Below are 15,493 nucleotides of genomic sequence, written 5' to 3'. Positions count from 1 at the left end.
GTAAAAACCTACAAACTTATTTTATTTAATAAGAATTCGATCATTAAGAATCAGCTTTAGAGCACTAAGCACTGTCCTGTGAGAGACCCCAGGGTCGACACGGAAACACTTATCTCTAAGAATCTTAGTTCCCACTAAGGCCAGAGACACTCAGGCATGAGACAATAAAAGTTGAACACTGACCGCCAAGGATGCCATGTAAATGAGGGGGTGAGGATTAAATCACAAATGTTGTCTTAGCTGTGTTCAACCCCCTACCCCCAAAGAAAACACTGTGATACTTGCTAAAGATTCGTTACAAGCTGGTTCTCGGATGTGAAAGTACAGCGAAGGCCAACACTCTGAAATATGCCTCATCTGTAGAGCATGATGTCACATGGCCACAAAAGACGCCCTTCTGTGCCTTCAGCCCTCACTGGACCATAGGTTTTGTGCTAGAAACTGACATCCAAAGACGAAGGAAGCAAAGTCCTGGCATGGATGAACTCACCATTTAGAATAAGTGGTCACAGCACAGAACCAGGGCTAAACTCGTACCTACTTCATTAGGTTTATAATCCGCTAACGTGTTAAGATTTAAAATCATATGCTCATCTGGAGGCCTCAGACTCCTGACCTCACAAATCCCGTTACAAAGATTCGCTGGTTAAGGGGCTCAATACTATTGACCCATGACGTTCGGTGACTTGTAAGCACGGGTGACAAACAAAACCAGAGCCAGCCCCAGCTTTCACCCGCAGCGGTTTACGGCTGAGAAGCCCTCACGGTGTGATACTATTTGTTTCCCAAAAAAACAATACGATTTCATTCGTGCTCTGACACTCTACCTTAGGAGGAAGCGCGGGTGCAGGAACCGTTAGTACCAACCTCTCCATAATGTCCCAGGGCTTTAGTACAATTACCACTAAGGTTACCGCCTGGAGGCAGAATACTTACACTAACTGGAGTTCGTCAGAGACTCATCTTCATAGTAAGCACAACCGAGGAGCTGAAATTTCGTGTCCGTAAATGGAAGTGACCTCAGCTGCCCAAGGACCTCAGCCTTTCAGAGGACGCGTGCGCTCCGTGACTATAATGTCCTGTAGGCAACCTTTGACACTGAACAAATACGGAGTGCTTGCTAAGCCCCAGAACTGTCGCACAGCACTGTTACATATCAACCAAACTGGCGCAGCCCTGCCTCCCAGGTCTTTCCAGCTAGAGGAATGGAGACGTTAAATCATCACATCAGCTTTGATGAATGGGGGGACAAAACTGCCGAGCGTCCTGAGAGGGGTGGGAATAATCAGGAAAGGCGTCTCTGAGAAAGTGGCATTTTTAAGCCGAGGGGTACTTGGGACAACGGGAGAAAAGAACACTCCCGGCACCGGGACAGTGGGAAAGAGCTTGGGGCTTTGGGAGAACGGAGAGGCAGGCCGTGAACAGAGGGTGGGTGACAGCAAGAACGAGAGGAGGCCGAAGAGGAACACAGAAGGTGAACACGTGGGAACTGACAGATCCGCAAAGGATTTTTATGTTTTATTCTAAGTGTAACAGGAAGTCATGATGGAAGAGTCTTCAGCACAGGAATGCCACATGCTTACACTTAGCAGAGGAAGACAGCAGTAATCAAAGAGAGGTCTCAAACTCCGACTAGGTCCCTAGCTTAGTGCAGAGAGGAATGGACGGATGTGAGGGCCAATTATAAGGTAGATGCCACAGAGCTTTGTTAGCAGGAAGAGCCCAGTTTTCTGGAACGAATGGAAGAAAGTGCTATTAACCGGAAGTCGAGCACTGAAAGAAGACCACAGACATTGGCTCGAAAATAGATGTGGCATAAACTAGTTAAAATAAAACATTCAACAGTAACTCACGTTGCAGGTTTTATGCAGAAAATAATTTACCAGTGAAATTTTTTATTAAAGATATTAAACAGTACCAACTTTCAATTAGTTTAGGGCTGCTGGTTCATCTAGAATCATCACAGTGAATTACTGTATTCAATTAGACTGTGGCTTAGTGAGGTAATATTTTTACTGCCGTAGTTAACACAACATGACGTGACCTGCAGCTTGAAACAGAAAGGCAACGGCTGAATCACTTGAGAGGGCACTTCCAAAAGCTGTAAACTGCTTTTTGAAAAAGAGCATCTCCAAAGTGTTAAGTGAAGACATACCCACATCCACATTTGTTGAGAATGCCCCTCAAAAAATCCCTTCAGTATCACTACTTGTTTTATTACTTGGAAAGGCACCAACATTCATGAGCCTTGATTTCTGTTGTCATCAAAGACTTCACATGACTCCTGACACTAACTTCCCACACTTTCCCGTCCCACTGTGCAGAAACCTGTCCAGACTCCAACCATTCTCCCCACATTTGCTTTCTGTTAAAGCTTGTATCTTCTAATGTCTTCAAGTCTCCTCGCAATAAAACTTGCCCTGTAGTAATACTCTGTATGGTGAATCCCTACCGACAAGCATGGATGCTAGAATAGGATTTCAAACTGGCTTACACCTCTGGTCAACTCTTCCATCTAGAGTAGGAAGGGCTCTTTACCAATGCCGCTATTGGTAAGAGTTGTTTGTTTGTTTGTTGTTGTTTTTTCCCCCAGAATACCTCTATTTTAATTTACCCAAGACTGGCTAGTTCTTTACACGACATGGGCTAAGTAAATCCTTCTCTCTCCCTTTATTCACTCTTGTCATTTTTAGGTATATGGATAACCAATGGGAAATGCCTCAAGCAGAGGAAAAACACGATCATACAGTGCTAGAATGAAAAATAGGCTTCACCACGTATTAATGCCTATTGATGGGTGGCGACTGCCCAGAGCACTGTGTTGAGAAGGATTCTGAGGCCTCATCCACAGACCCAAGTCCATCCCGAGTACAACAGAGGGTACGGTACCTGCATACACACTTTGCCAACCCCAGGCCAAGGGAGCCACGAAAACAGGCTTTGAATCCCACACAGGCTCTACCTTTTCCAGCAACGTTAATCTCAGGCAAATTAACTTCTCTGCATCTCATGTTGTCCCAAGAGAACACGACTTAGGCTTGCCTCACGTGGATTTGTAAGGATTAACCACAGGCTCCAGGGTAGCTCATTCTCCCCACTCCCTTCTTCTTGAGGGCAGGGAAAAGGGCATTTTGCACAGGGGCTTCGAATGGTCCCCACTGTAAACCACCTTTCCGAATATGAAACATGAATTGTTACGGGCTGTGACCCTCCTCCCCCAGATTCATATGTTGAAGCTCTAACTTCCAGTGCCTCAAAATGTGCCTGTATTTGGAGAGAGGGCCTTTAAGTCCAATAGGACTGATGCGTCCTTATAAAAAGAAAAAGAAATTGGGACATACGGAAAGAGACACCAGGGGTGCACGCACGCAGACGCAAGACCCCGTAAGGACACAGCAAGAAGGAGGCCATCTGTAAGCCAGGGAGGGAGACCGCAGAGGAAACCGGAACACCCTGACTGTCAACACGTTGACTTTGAAATTCTAGCCTCCAGCCTGGGGTGTCGTGTTATGGCAGCCCTAGCAGATGAATACAGGAACAAAGCATCCCTGCGCCTGCCATTCCTCTCACTGCATGAGCACCTCCACCTCTCCCCTCCTGGTTCCTCCCCTTCCTCCTCGCGTGCTCCAGTCTCCTTTTCTCCCCTGAAAACTCTAGAAGGAGGGGGCGGTGCGGGGCTTGGAAACGAGGTCACTGACTGCTGATCTAGAATGATGTAGTTTTGCTTCCTGCAGCGTACTTACCAGAAATGCTGCCCACACAAGGGGAATCCAGACACTCTCAAGAACAGAAAGGAATGGCATTCCCCTCTCTCCATCCAGAAATAGGGCTGCAAAAGTACCTCGTTGAAACTTCCCTCAAGCGTAGCCATTTGCTCCCTTTCAGAAGGATTTTACAAAGCTCAGTATTTCACAAGAAATGCTATTGTATCCAAATGCCTCTCCCTCTCTCAAGATGAGATGGTTTAATTAGCTAGGGTGGTAGTTCAATGTGTTACCAGACTCAGATTTCAATGGAAATTCACCCCCAGCCAACTCACATCTCACACTAACCATGGTGCACGTTAGTGATCTACAACATTTATTCTACTAGTTAGATATTTTCTCTACTAGGTAAACTATGCAAACAATTGCTAGCATGTCAGGGCCTGCTGGTTTGCCATGCTGTGTGCTGCTCACATTAATTGTATTATATTATGCTGTCTAAATACCCTAAGGGTTTGGGAGGTTTGGGGGTTGATTTTTAGATATATCTCCCTCAGGTCACACCCTCTTCCAACAGAAATCCTGCTCAACTCAAAACTGGCTTGTGTTTTTTTTTCACTCCCCTTAGAAACAGTAGTAACATTTTTTGCAGTATTACATCATTCTGGACTTCTTTACCCTTTATCTGGGATTCTTGGCTATCTCACTACAGGTATGGCAAAGGATACTCCTTAGGTACTATGTCTAGCAAAGCGGATCAATAACAGGAAAGAGATATGCAAGCAGTAGCTCTTGGTCTTAAAGAAGGCAAGTTAAAGGGAGTAGCCTCGGTACAAATCCTAATTTAACTGGGGACACATCCTAATTTGCCAACTGCTTCCTTTAACCACCACTTCTCCATCTAACATGGTAATATTTGTTGCCGGAAATAAGGATACAGTCAAAGAATGTGTTACTATTGACAACATTAAAGTTTAAAGTGCAACAATGTGATATTTTTTAAGCAGGAAGGACTAATTAACATGGCTGATGAGGCAGAAGGAGGTGAAGCCTGTTGACATTCAAATTCAGTTTTTCAGGAGTTCATTTTTTGGTTATATTCTCAGCACTCAGAGTTAGTAGTAAATCAAACATCATAGCTTAGAAATATTAATGGAACGCCTTTCCCATTTAAAACTACAACTCTTACCTTAGTGAAATCACGTGTTATAATCCCATCACGTGGTTGCTTCTCTCTGCATTGTAGCCAGTTGAGTTCTCCTAGGACAACGCTCATACCCACCTACCCACCCACCCAACCCAGGAGACGTTATGAAAATCAAAGCTAAGCTCTCTGGATAGTGGAAACAAAACCAGTAAGAATAGAAAGGGTGGACGTAAATGGAGTGAGCTACTAGTTCTGTCTCTTACACCAATGAAACTTTCAGTGAGACTTTTCCTTAGCCAACCACCAGATTAGGTGAGGAAGAAGACTGAGAATCATGTGAGTCACATGAAGAAACACATACCTGGGAAACCATCAATCTTGTATTAACAACCTTCCTGAGAACATTGCTACAAACGCTTGTTACTATTTGTCTGAAAACCACACACTGAAAGTGCTGGAAAAATCCAGTTGGGTGAGCCCTAGGAATTCAAAGCTTGAGGTCTCAACAAAAGATCACCAGGGCTACTGAGGAAACCCTAGTGCTACAATAACCTCTGGTCAATAAGGGTAGTATTCACTGAGGCTGGGCGATCAGGAGACCCTCCAAGAGCTATTGTCACCACCAACTGTTAACTGAGACTGTTCCTTTCTTCCTTAGGAAAATGAGTCATTCAGAAAAGATTCCAGAACACCTCATTTAATCATTTAAGTCTTTAGTGAATACCCAAGTGGTCATATAACCTCACCCTACCTTCTTGATGGAATGCAGGATAAAGGAGGAGAGAAAGTCATCTCAAAATCTCTCCACCTGTAAGTCACTGATTTCTCTCAATTTTCTTTTTACCCAATAGTCTTAAAAATGCCGAAAGCAAATACATATGATGTTATCTTGTATTGAAACAGCTGAGAACATTTGTAAAGGTCAGAGACAGCAAATATCCCTACAGCTCCTACAGTTTCCAAGACAAGCTCAGAGAAGCTTAAAACAGTACTCTGTGCCTACCCAACAATTCCAAGGAGACGCTCTTCTCTATAACCTTAAGAAACTGGGATGTCCTCAGTTATTAGATGGTTCCTATTGTTTTCTCTTTTGATATACTATTTTCCCAATTAGATCTTGTTACTATTTAACTTGGCTATTGTATTAGTCTATGTGGCAATTGTGTTTTGAATGCCTGTCAGTTGGGTAAATGATGTGGGTCTTTTCAAAATCACTTGGCCAAGCAACCCAGGAAACTTGTAATTTAGAAAGCTCAACCAGGAAAAGCTGTTCTCTGACATCTTTTTCTTCATAAACTTACAAAAAAGTTTTAATTTGGGTTTATTGTAGGAATATATCCATCTCTGAACCTGCAAAACTATAATAATTAAAAGCATTACAAAAACTGTGACGCCACTTGCTTATTGCAGGTTTCCCTGGGAAACAATATAAATTTATCCAAAACGTATTCTCCACTTATTGAAATGTCTAAAGAGATCACTTTAAATATGAAATTAGAACTCTCTTATCTAAAAACTAAACTTATCACAGCTTCTCCAAATACAGATGCACATAAAGTTTACATTGCTAAAATCCATTTCAAACATCTGAATATGAAGCTTTATGAAGTGTTTTAACACCTTAAGTACTTAAGTTCCATATCTTAATGACTACTTCAGAAACGTACAGCCCTTTTAAATCCTCTAAATCGGCCTAAATGCTATAAATGATCACTTTAAAGAAAAAAGATTAAACCTCATGTTTCACGCAGCTCTCAAACCAATAAGCCAGATAACACTAGTAATCGGCATAAAAGCTCGTGCCCATCACCTCGCCACAGCACTGTGCACGCTGGCTTTTCCAGGAGATTCCGGAGCATTTCGAGTACCATGCTTGACTGCTCCACTCACTCTACAGCCCCCAAATTAGTCTAAAACCAACTGGCTTTCTTTTCAAACTCCTACCCTCCACGTGCAGGCTCCAAACCCTGCATCACTGTTTATTCTAGGAGGAAAACAAAGATATGACACGAAAATTTAGTTTTCTGGGCGAAGTTGTTTTAATGCATGCCATAAATTCTTTGGCATCTAAAGGAAACCACATGCCTATAATGTAAGAAAAAAAAAAGAGAAGTTGAGGGGGAAAGATGGCGCGTAGATAAAGCAGTAGCAGGCAGTAAGCACAAGTGGTGGTATCAAAAGGCAGAATGGCTTCTCTCTGCGGGAGAGGGGAGACAGGGCATCAGGGAGAGAAACAGCATCAGGACTGGGTTTTCAAAAACTGGTATCAGAGTCAAAGAACGGTAAGAATTTTTTTTTTTTTTTTTAAGTTATAGACAGTAAGAGCTTGACTCAATCAGAAGAAGGAAGGGCCCACAGGAGTGAGGCTTTATTGAGAAATAACCTGGGTTTCCACTCAGCCACTAACCAGCTCAGGGCACCTTAAATAAGCCACTAACTTTTCTAAGGTCCTTTTGAGTTCCAAAAGAAGTGTTTTAGTCATGAGCTTTCAAACCTTCTGTTGCAATGAGGCCAGTACTTACACAGGACTGACGTTGAGTTAGGATAGTATTTACAAGCGGCCATCAACCTTCTGTAAATGAATCCTGTGGGGGAGGGCAAAAGGAAACTGGGGTCACAAATTTAGGACTTGGTTTCTTTCTAATCAGGCAACCCTAACTACAGAGCTGGAAGAGGGCTGACTAGTATCTCTGATTAGTATTTCAAAGGTAGAATCACAGGGAAGGCATTTGGATGATTCCTTCCTCTTGGAAAGTGTAATGAGGAAAGTGAAGGGGGTAACCAAACCCACATTTCTCTACAGTCCTGAAAAGCAGCCCTCATCCTCTCCATCATCACCCCAGAAATAATTTAAGGATATCAGCCCATGTTCACTATGACAGGAAGCATTTCTAATCTAGAGATCAGTTCATGTATTTACAGATTAAATTTTTATTAGACACTGCATCTCTTCTAAGACAAGTAATTTTTCATTGAAGAACTTAGTACAACTCTCTCTAAATGAATATTGAAGAAGTTAATGTGTTACAATATGTTATCCATTTTATCTTCAAGTGTCCGTAAGTACGTGAAATAAAATGGCCATGGCTTATGGGAAAGACAGCAGCATTGGCCAGCGGAATAGGGTTATCAGACATGGATTCAAATTCTATCAATTTCTATTAGCTCTAGGATCTTATGTACATTATTTAACCCTCTATTTTTTCCTTTATTCACAGGTAAAATGCATCTTACAATTTGTTTGAGGGCATAAATTTCAATTAGAGCGTATGACATACAAAAAATAGTCAACAAGTGTCCAATTTCATGCCTTGACTTCTCCAGATTTAAAAGAAAAAAAAAAACCTTTGATGGAGGAAATTTCTTAAATGATGCAATCACTATATCCAAAACCTCTTTCCTATAGTGAATACCTGACAGATAAATAAAGTAAAATATAATTTCCTTCCTGATTCCTTAACAATCAAAATCCTGTTTAAAGAAACTATTAAAAAAAAAATTTAGCCAAAATGAGAATGATTTTACCTTCAGTCAGCAGCAAAGCCCAGTGTCCAGAAGGCCAAAAACAAATCACTTAGGCAGATCCCTGAATTAAATGCCTGAAAGGTCAAACTGATTCCAGGATGAACCATCTCAAATATGTGAAAATTCCAAAGAACTTCCTTTTTTTTTTTTTTTCCTTTTTAAAGAGGCCACAGTGACTAAGGTTGTCAGAGAGATAATTATTTCTAAAGATTTTGTCAACAGGTGACAACACCTTCAACATTCCTGAAGAAGACAAGCTTTAGTTTTTACTCCTGGTGTGGGGTGGCAGGATGAAGAAAAGTTAACTTATTCCTGGTGTGTCCTCAGGATTTTAAATATCTAAATTGGTTTATATCAATCTTTGCACTAATGACTAACACACTCTTTTCAGATGCTGATGAATGCACCTTGATTCAGGACACAACAAAGCCAAGTCTCTTCAGGAATATGAATGAATTATGTCTACACCCAAGGTTATCCAGTGGAGTCCAGATCTCAACATAACAAACCAGTGAGCCTTTCTCTGAAGGTCACTCAATTTCCAAGGACTTTCACATTATTGTTTTATACTGCAATACCAATCAATATGGAGGCTGGGGTTCTATGAATCTACCCACTTTGGACTTTCAAAACCAGTACAAGTGTCCTGGCAACATATTCAAGGTATCATAGCTATACCTGGAGTATTTTTCTAAACCACGGACTTCTATGTTCTACCAACTGTCCAGGGTACCACCACCAGCTTGTCTTGCAATAATAATCTTTGAAATAGGCATATAAACAGCTATAAATGTAGAGGAGGAAGTAAAGAAAGCTGGTCCTCTTACAACTTTACAGTGTATGTGCATTATAAAGATGTACAGAATGTGTGTGAGGCATTGTCCTAGGTCTTTGACTATTTTACTTAATCCTTACAATAACTCTATATTATAACCCCCATTTTATAGGTGAGAATTGAAGCACAGAGAAGCTAAGCAATTTGCCAAAGGTCACACAGCTAGTAAATGGTTGAGACAAGATTCTTAACCCAGTGAATCTGGGTCCACACCCAGCCCTCCAAGTCACGCTTTCTAAATATCATACTTCCTACACAATGTACAGTGGCTGAGCCCTATATTTCAAACAGAAGTTCAAGGAACAAACCCATGAAGTCCAGTCCTTCCTCCCTCATCCAAAACGAACAAGAAAATAAAAAATCAAGTCAAAAACAGATTCAGAAAGTGTTTAAGAGATAAGAAGGAAATGTTGTATAAATACTTTGCCTTCCTCACTGAACACCATTTTCTTATATTATCTTGAAACGTTTCCTTATGACCTGGTTCCCTGTTGTGCTTGCAGATGACTTCCATTTCTAAGTCTCTAAAGCTTTCAGGAATTTGTTCCTAGACTTCGAAGCATGCTCAATCATAACCTCCCCTCACTGACCGCCTTCGCTAGTCAAAAAAAATCTCTGCTTTCCCTGTTTTTGTTGAAAACTTCTACTGCCTTTGGAAAGCCTGACTTTTAAAGTTACTTAAACCCTCAGGGTGCGGAAGAAGCAAAACACACTCTGAGACTCTGCATCCATCCCATCCCATTTCTGAGTTCCAGAGGGAAGAAAAGGCTGTGGTTTAACCTCATTGCTTCTTAGGCTTGTGTCTTTTCAAAATTACAATTTCACTCTATCCTGGTAAGAATCTGATCCCCTAAATGACTATCTTTTACTTCTGATAAGGCTTACCGGACATTTTTTCCTCACATGACACTTACCTAGATGTCTGTCTTAATAGCAGCGGAGGGAATGGCATTTAACAAAAATCTTCCTTTGGCAGGCTGGGAACTTCTGTGGTTTTAAGGCTACGTCCCTGTATTTTCTCAAAAGAACTCAAATGCCATCTCTTGAGTTACATAAGCAGCCATGGGAAATTCAGTGAGGGTGGCCATCCTAGCTTCATTCAATCCACTTTGGGGCAAATCCCCATACAGCATCGCACAGAATTTCAAATATCTACATGAGGTTTGAAATATCCTATTTCTGACTGAATACACCGAAACCCTCAGGTCTTAATCAGCGTGGAACAAAAATACAGCTCAATATACAGAAATTAGTTACCGATGTCAATCGCACCGATGACTGTGCTGAAAATGCAGACTCTATTTCTGACTGAATACACCGAAACCCTCAGGTCTTAATCAGCGTGGAACAAAAATACAGCTCAATATACAGAAATTAGTTACCGATGTCAATCGCACCGATGTCAATCGCACCGATGACTGTGCTGAAAATGCAGACTGAGAGGTTAGGCCGGCCCCTAAGAGCCAGCCACTGTACTTATGCACTTTTCAGACATATGTGTGGTCCTTATTATAGCCTAAAATTAGGAATTATTACTCCAATTATACAATTGAATAAAGTGAAATTCAAAGAGGTTTGAAGTAATTTGGCCAAAGTGGCCGAGCCAGTGCCTAGAGATTTTTTCAAACTGACTCTCTTTTCCACTAACTACCTCCTAGGAAACCTCCCCATCAAGAGTATTTGCTCTTTAAGAAACATTCTGGCTATTCACAACCTCAGTTATTTCCTGATACTAATCCACCAGAATTAAGCTGTAAAGTTCACATTGCACTGTATTATCCAAAGTCTTAAGAGGCAGAATAAATGCAAAGGAGTCAGTGAGTTGAGAAAACTTGATAAAATGACAGATTCCGCACCCATTCCCCCCACCCCCAGAACTTCAACCCATATACACGCTCGGTTTTCCCTCAGCAGTTACCTGGTTTCCAGTTTACCAGCTAAAACAATCATTAAGAAGATGTTAATCTTTTGATAAACAGGGTATAAAATGAGTAGGTAAAAACTACCTATTAGAAAGACAAAGACCTAAGCAAATCAGAGCATTTCTCTCAACAGAAGCAGACACCAAAGGCAATTGCTTTTGACAAACAATAGTTAGCACACCTTTTCTGAATATTTTTCAAAACAAAATTTTACAAACGATAACAAAAATAAGGCAGAGCAACTTTATTATAAATCTTTTATTTAGTAAGCATTGTTTATTACAGCTTTTAAAGGGCTTTATATGAATGTTTAAGGCCGTAAATGAACATGTTAATTTCAGATGCTCGATGCAACCCATTTGTTTCAGGGGTACACGGGTAAATTTTAGAAATGTGCATCTCAGTGGACTAGCTAGGCTCTCCCGTCTACATACGTACTGAGAAGAACAGAAAATGGATTACTTTCCGAAGACCATTATGAAGCACTGTAAAATGATATTCTACACCAACTAGTTTAGTTTCGTATCATTAATAAAATATTTTTTCGTAACACGAGTATATACGTATAAATTGTGTATGTGTATATAAACGGCACTTTAACTTGCTTTAAAAATGGTTTTGGATTTTGCCATTTTTTACAAAACTACAGTGACTATTACAGACATCCATTGTACAGTGACCGAATCTCCTCCACACCTGTTTTTCATACGCCACTTATCTTGACCACGGAGGGAAAATGGCTTAAAATTGTTGTTAATGTGAAATTTTTTTTAAAAGACAAAAATTAAAGAGACAGAATACGTCACATCTTAGATTATAATATGGTTTGGTCCAGTAAATCCAGGAAGATTGAAAGACACCTCCAAAGGGAGGGAGCCAAAGCCCATGGGGCTCCTCCATTCAAATTAGGGGGGTCTGTGGGGAGAAGAGGTCCTCCTGCGCCCACGTAATCAGAACGTGAGCATCAGTTAAGGAGAGGCGCGCCACTGGCGCCACTGAGAACACTGTGTAGTCACTGTTGTCGCATTTTGTCAAAAGGCCCAACTCCCGTTCTCTACCTGTTAAAGCTTGCCAAAAAGCTAGCTGGATAAAAGAAAAAGGTAACTGATCATTTATAATTCAATTTAAGAATTATCTTGCTCAAAAACCTAAGATTCATTGAATTGGGGATATATTGGTATCTATTTGCTATTGCATGTGGTTGGTCTATATTGACTCATCTCAAAAACATAACCTAAAGAAAAAAAAAACAAAAAACAACAAACAAAAAACCCCTATATCTTAGTCCTCTAAACCATAAAAAAAAAAACCCACTCAATACTATGGAGTAGAGAGGGGAGCAGGCAGCCACCCTACCAAACAAAGGTTCTGATACAGTAAACTTGATCAATATCAAGTTTTATTAAAAGGAACAAAAGAGGTGATTTCCATTTTCCTGCCACGGGTTGTCTTACCAGGGTGTATCGAGAATACGTAAGCATAAAATTCTCTCAAGCATAACGTACAATTGCGAAAATATTATTAATATTTAGCTCCTTTTTATACACACAGTAAGTCTCCTTTTAGTTGGTAGAACAAACTAGCCCAAAAGGAGGCCATAATCTGGTTACTGCATCACTGGAAAAAAAATCAGTCATCAACCATCAAAGTGTGTGTGTGTGTGTGTGTGTGTGTGAGAGAGACAGAGAGAGAGAGAGAGAGAGAGAGAGAGAGAGAGAATGGCTCATGGCCTCTGTTAGACACAGAAAAAAAAAAAAAATGAAGAACTTAATCAACCATCTTCACCCCAGCAGCCCCAGCTGCCTTCTTCCTCTCCTATCAGTGGATTTCCATCTCCATGGGGTTCGTCTTTGGGATTCCTAATGAAACAATGAGGTACTAGGAATCAAGAGAAAACAGACAGCGTTAGGATCCTGACAAGTAACCCTTTTTCTCAGCTCTGGATTTTGTAGGCCATCTTGTTCGTATAAACGCCAAAATGTCTTAATTTTTCCCAAGGAGTGACACTAGGGGCAATACCCACTGTCATTTCCGAGACCAAGGTCCCTTAATCAAACGGCCAGCAGCAAAAATCTGTCAGACAAACGGTTAATTGATGCACATTCAGACAGCCACCATCACTGCAGCGCAATACGTTACAGGAAAGAGAACAATGAACAGCACGAGAAAGGAAAACAGCAGTGTTCGGTTACAAAAATATTTAATCCCCAGTTTTCCCTCATCGTCAAGGCTAATCTTATTTTTCATCAATTGAAATCGGTAAGAAAGCAAGAGATGAGATAGCCTGGAAAAGAAGAAATACACACACAAGGGGGAAAAAAAAAACCTGTCATCTGTATCCAGCGGTTTCACGCAACATTTAGGGCAAACGCCTTTGTTCCTGGGCTTGGGAAGGGAGTGGGGGGGCGGTGGGTGATGGAAAGATCAGATAGGGCTGCCTGGGCCCTCCACTCCCTCTTCTCCGGCGCATGCGCCAGGCCAAGACAAAGGAATAGGTAATTACAGTCCCGATTCATTCATTTTGCCCGCAGTACTGAGGATCTGCTGGCCCCGGCTGTAATCCCTGGGAGGTTGATCCACACCCTTATAGCAGGAAGACCACCTCTAGACTAGTGTTTGATTTTTAACCCGCCACAGATGTGCTAGTGGCCTCGCGGCAGACCGAGGTGTGGTGTCAATCCTGGTCAAGGTACTAAAAATGCACCCGTGTGCGCTGTGCTAATTTAAGCAGAGTGAAAATTACACAGGCAAAGACTGTTCACAGAGTCCGTTTCAAGGCGGACATGTCTCCGAGGAAGCAGATCAGGAGGCCAGCCAAGCGTTCGATGAATATTCATGAAAGAATGCGGTTTGCGGCCACGCTTTGTGTGTGTGCGCGCGGACCCAGGGATTCTGCAATTTTTATTCTTGGGGTGAGGGTGGGGGCAGGCGGGGGCGATTGGGCGAGGAGGGCGAGCAAGGGCCGGGAGTCGGCTTTCAGTGTTAGCGCTTTAAGCAAAACCTGCTAAACTCCAAACCTTCGCTCACAGCCGGGCTGGGCGGTCAGGGGCCGCGCGCTGTCAGGTTCAAGCTCACACCCTCCCGGCCGGGCCCGCGACAGGAGGCGCTCAGCGCATTCTCCGAACCGAACACTCGAGAACATAAAATGCTCAGAGGTAGCCCACGGGTTCATGGGAAGGCAGTTCAGCCACGACCGAGGCTGGGGCTCCGATGTGCTCAGCTGTGCTTCTGGAGGCACGTTGTCGTGTGAACCTCGCATTTCCTTGGCCACCCGAAGCCAAGATTCAGGAGTCCCACGGGTCAAGGAAACCCATCTGCTGAACCGAAGAGCCGCCTCCTGCCTTCGGATCACTCCAGATTCCCCGTATTCCTTCTCCCCCCCTCCCCCCGCCCCGCCGCACCCCACCCTCCATCTTCTGCTGCTACGCCCCTCGCACCAAGCGCTTTCTTCCCGGCTCTGGACGGTGCCGGTGGCAGATACTCTCCCCTCGGCCTCACAAAACCGTCTCTTCGGGACGCAATTCATTTAAAGGGTTTCACATTCGGCAATTTCCTCCGTAACCAGCAGCTTCCCTCCCACCACCCACCCCCAACTCCGTTTATCAGGCTCACCAACCCCCCCATCCTCCCCGCCATGCGAGCGGTCGAAACCACCCACCTCGGGGCCCCCCGTCACCCCAGATGCCCGAAGCGCGACGGAGGCCTCACGGAGGGGGACCGCACGACCCGCGCCGTCTAGTGGGGCCCGCACCACTCCCTCCCCGCCCCGGGCTGCGGCGCCGAGAGAGAACAAAGGGCCTCGGGGGTGGGGCGGGGGCAGAGCGGGGAACGGAGGCCCCCGGGTGGCCGGCACCCCGGGTCCGCGGCGGCAGCTGGGCCACCGGGGCGCGCCTCCTTACCGGATCTGGGTGCCTTGCCGCCCCTGGGTGAACGCGGTGCCGCGGAGGGGCCCGGGTCGCTGGCGTCGTCCGGCCGGGTGCCTGGCCGCTGGCGGTGGCTCTCTCCCCGGCTCGACGGCGGAGCCCGGAGCGAGGAGCGAGTTGGAGCGCTGCCGCCGCCGCCGTCGCCGCTGCCGCTACTGCTGCCGCCGCCGCCGCTGCAGCCTCTGCATTTCTCGCGCTCGCGCTCCCCCTCCCCTTCCTGCCCAGCGCCCTCCCCCGGCGCGTCCGCCCGCCCAGCCTCCCTCCTCCCGCTCACCCCGCCCACCTCGCTCCCCTCCTCCCCTCCCCTTCCCTCCGACCCGGTGCCCCTCCCGCCTCTCGACCTCATATCCGAACGCCGGTTTCCCACTCCCTCCCCACCTCCCCTCCCCTCCGCCCTTCTCCCGTCCCAAGCCCCCCACCTCAGTCGCCTCCCCTTC

The 15,493-nt window shown here is 44.1% G+C and overlaps 1 protein-coding gene across 1 annotated transcript in view; it reads right to left on the bottom strand.

The window, feature by feature from the left end:
* The window catches only part of BASP1 (brain abundant membrane attached signal protein 1), a 53,892-nt gene extending 38,668 nt beyond the window's left edge, over positions 1-15,224 (bottom strand). Inside the window, exon 1 of the mRNA XM_024119941.3 lies at positions 15,033-15,224. The gene's annotated coding sequence lies outside the window, so the exon portion shown is untranslated. The remainder of the gene's footprint in view (positions 1-15,032) is intronic.
* Positions 15,225-15,493: the final 269 nt, after the last annotated feature.

Source organism: Physeter macrocephalus, chromosome 8 (genome assembly GCF_002837175.3).
Source record: "Physeter macrocephalus isolate SW-GA chromosome 8, ASM283717v5, whole genome shotgun sequence".
Classification (NCBI taxonomy): Eukaryota; Metazoa; Chordata; class Mammalia; order Artiodactyla; family Physeteridae; genus Physeter; species Physeter macrocephalus.
The sequence above is the reverse complement of the archived record's forward strand: the minus strand, read 5'-3'. Positions and strand labels throughout refer to the sequence as shown.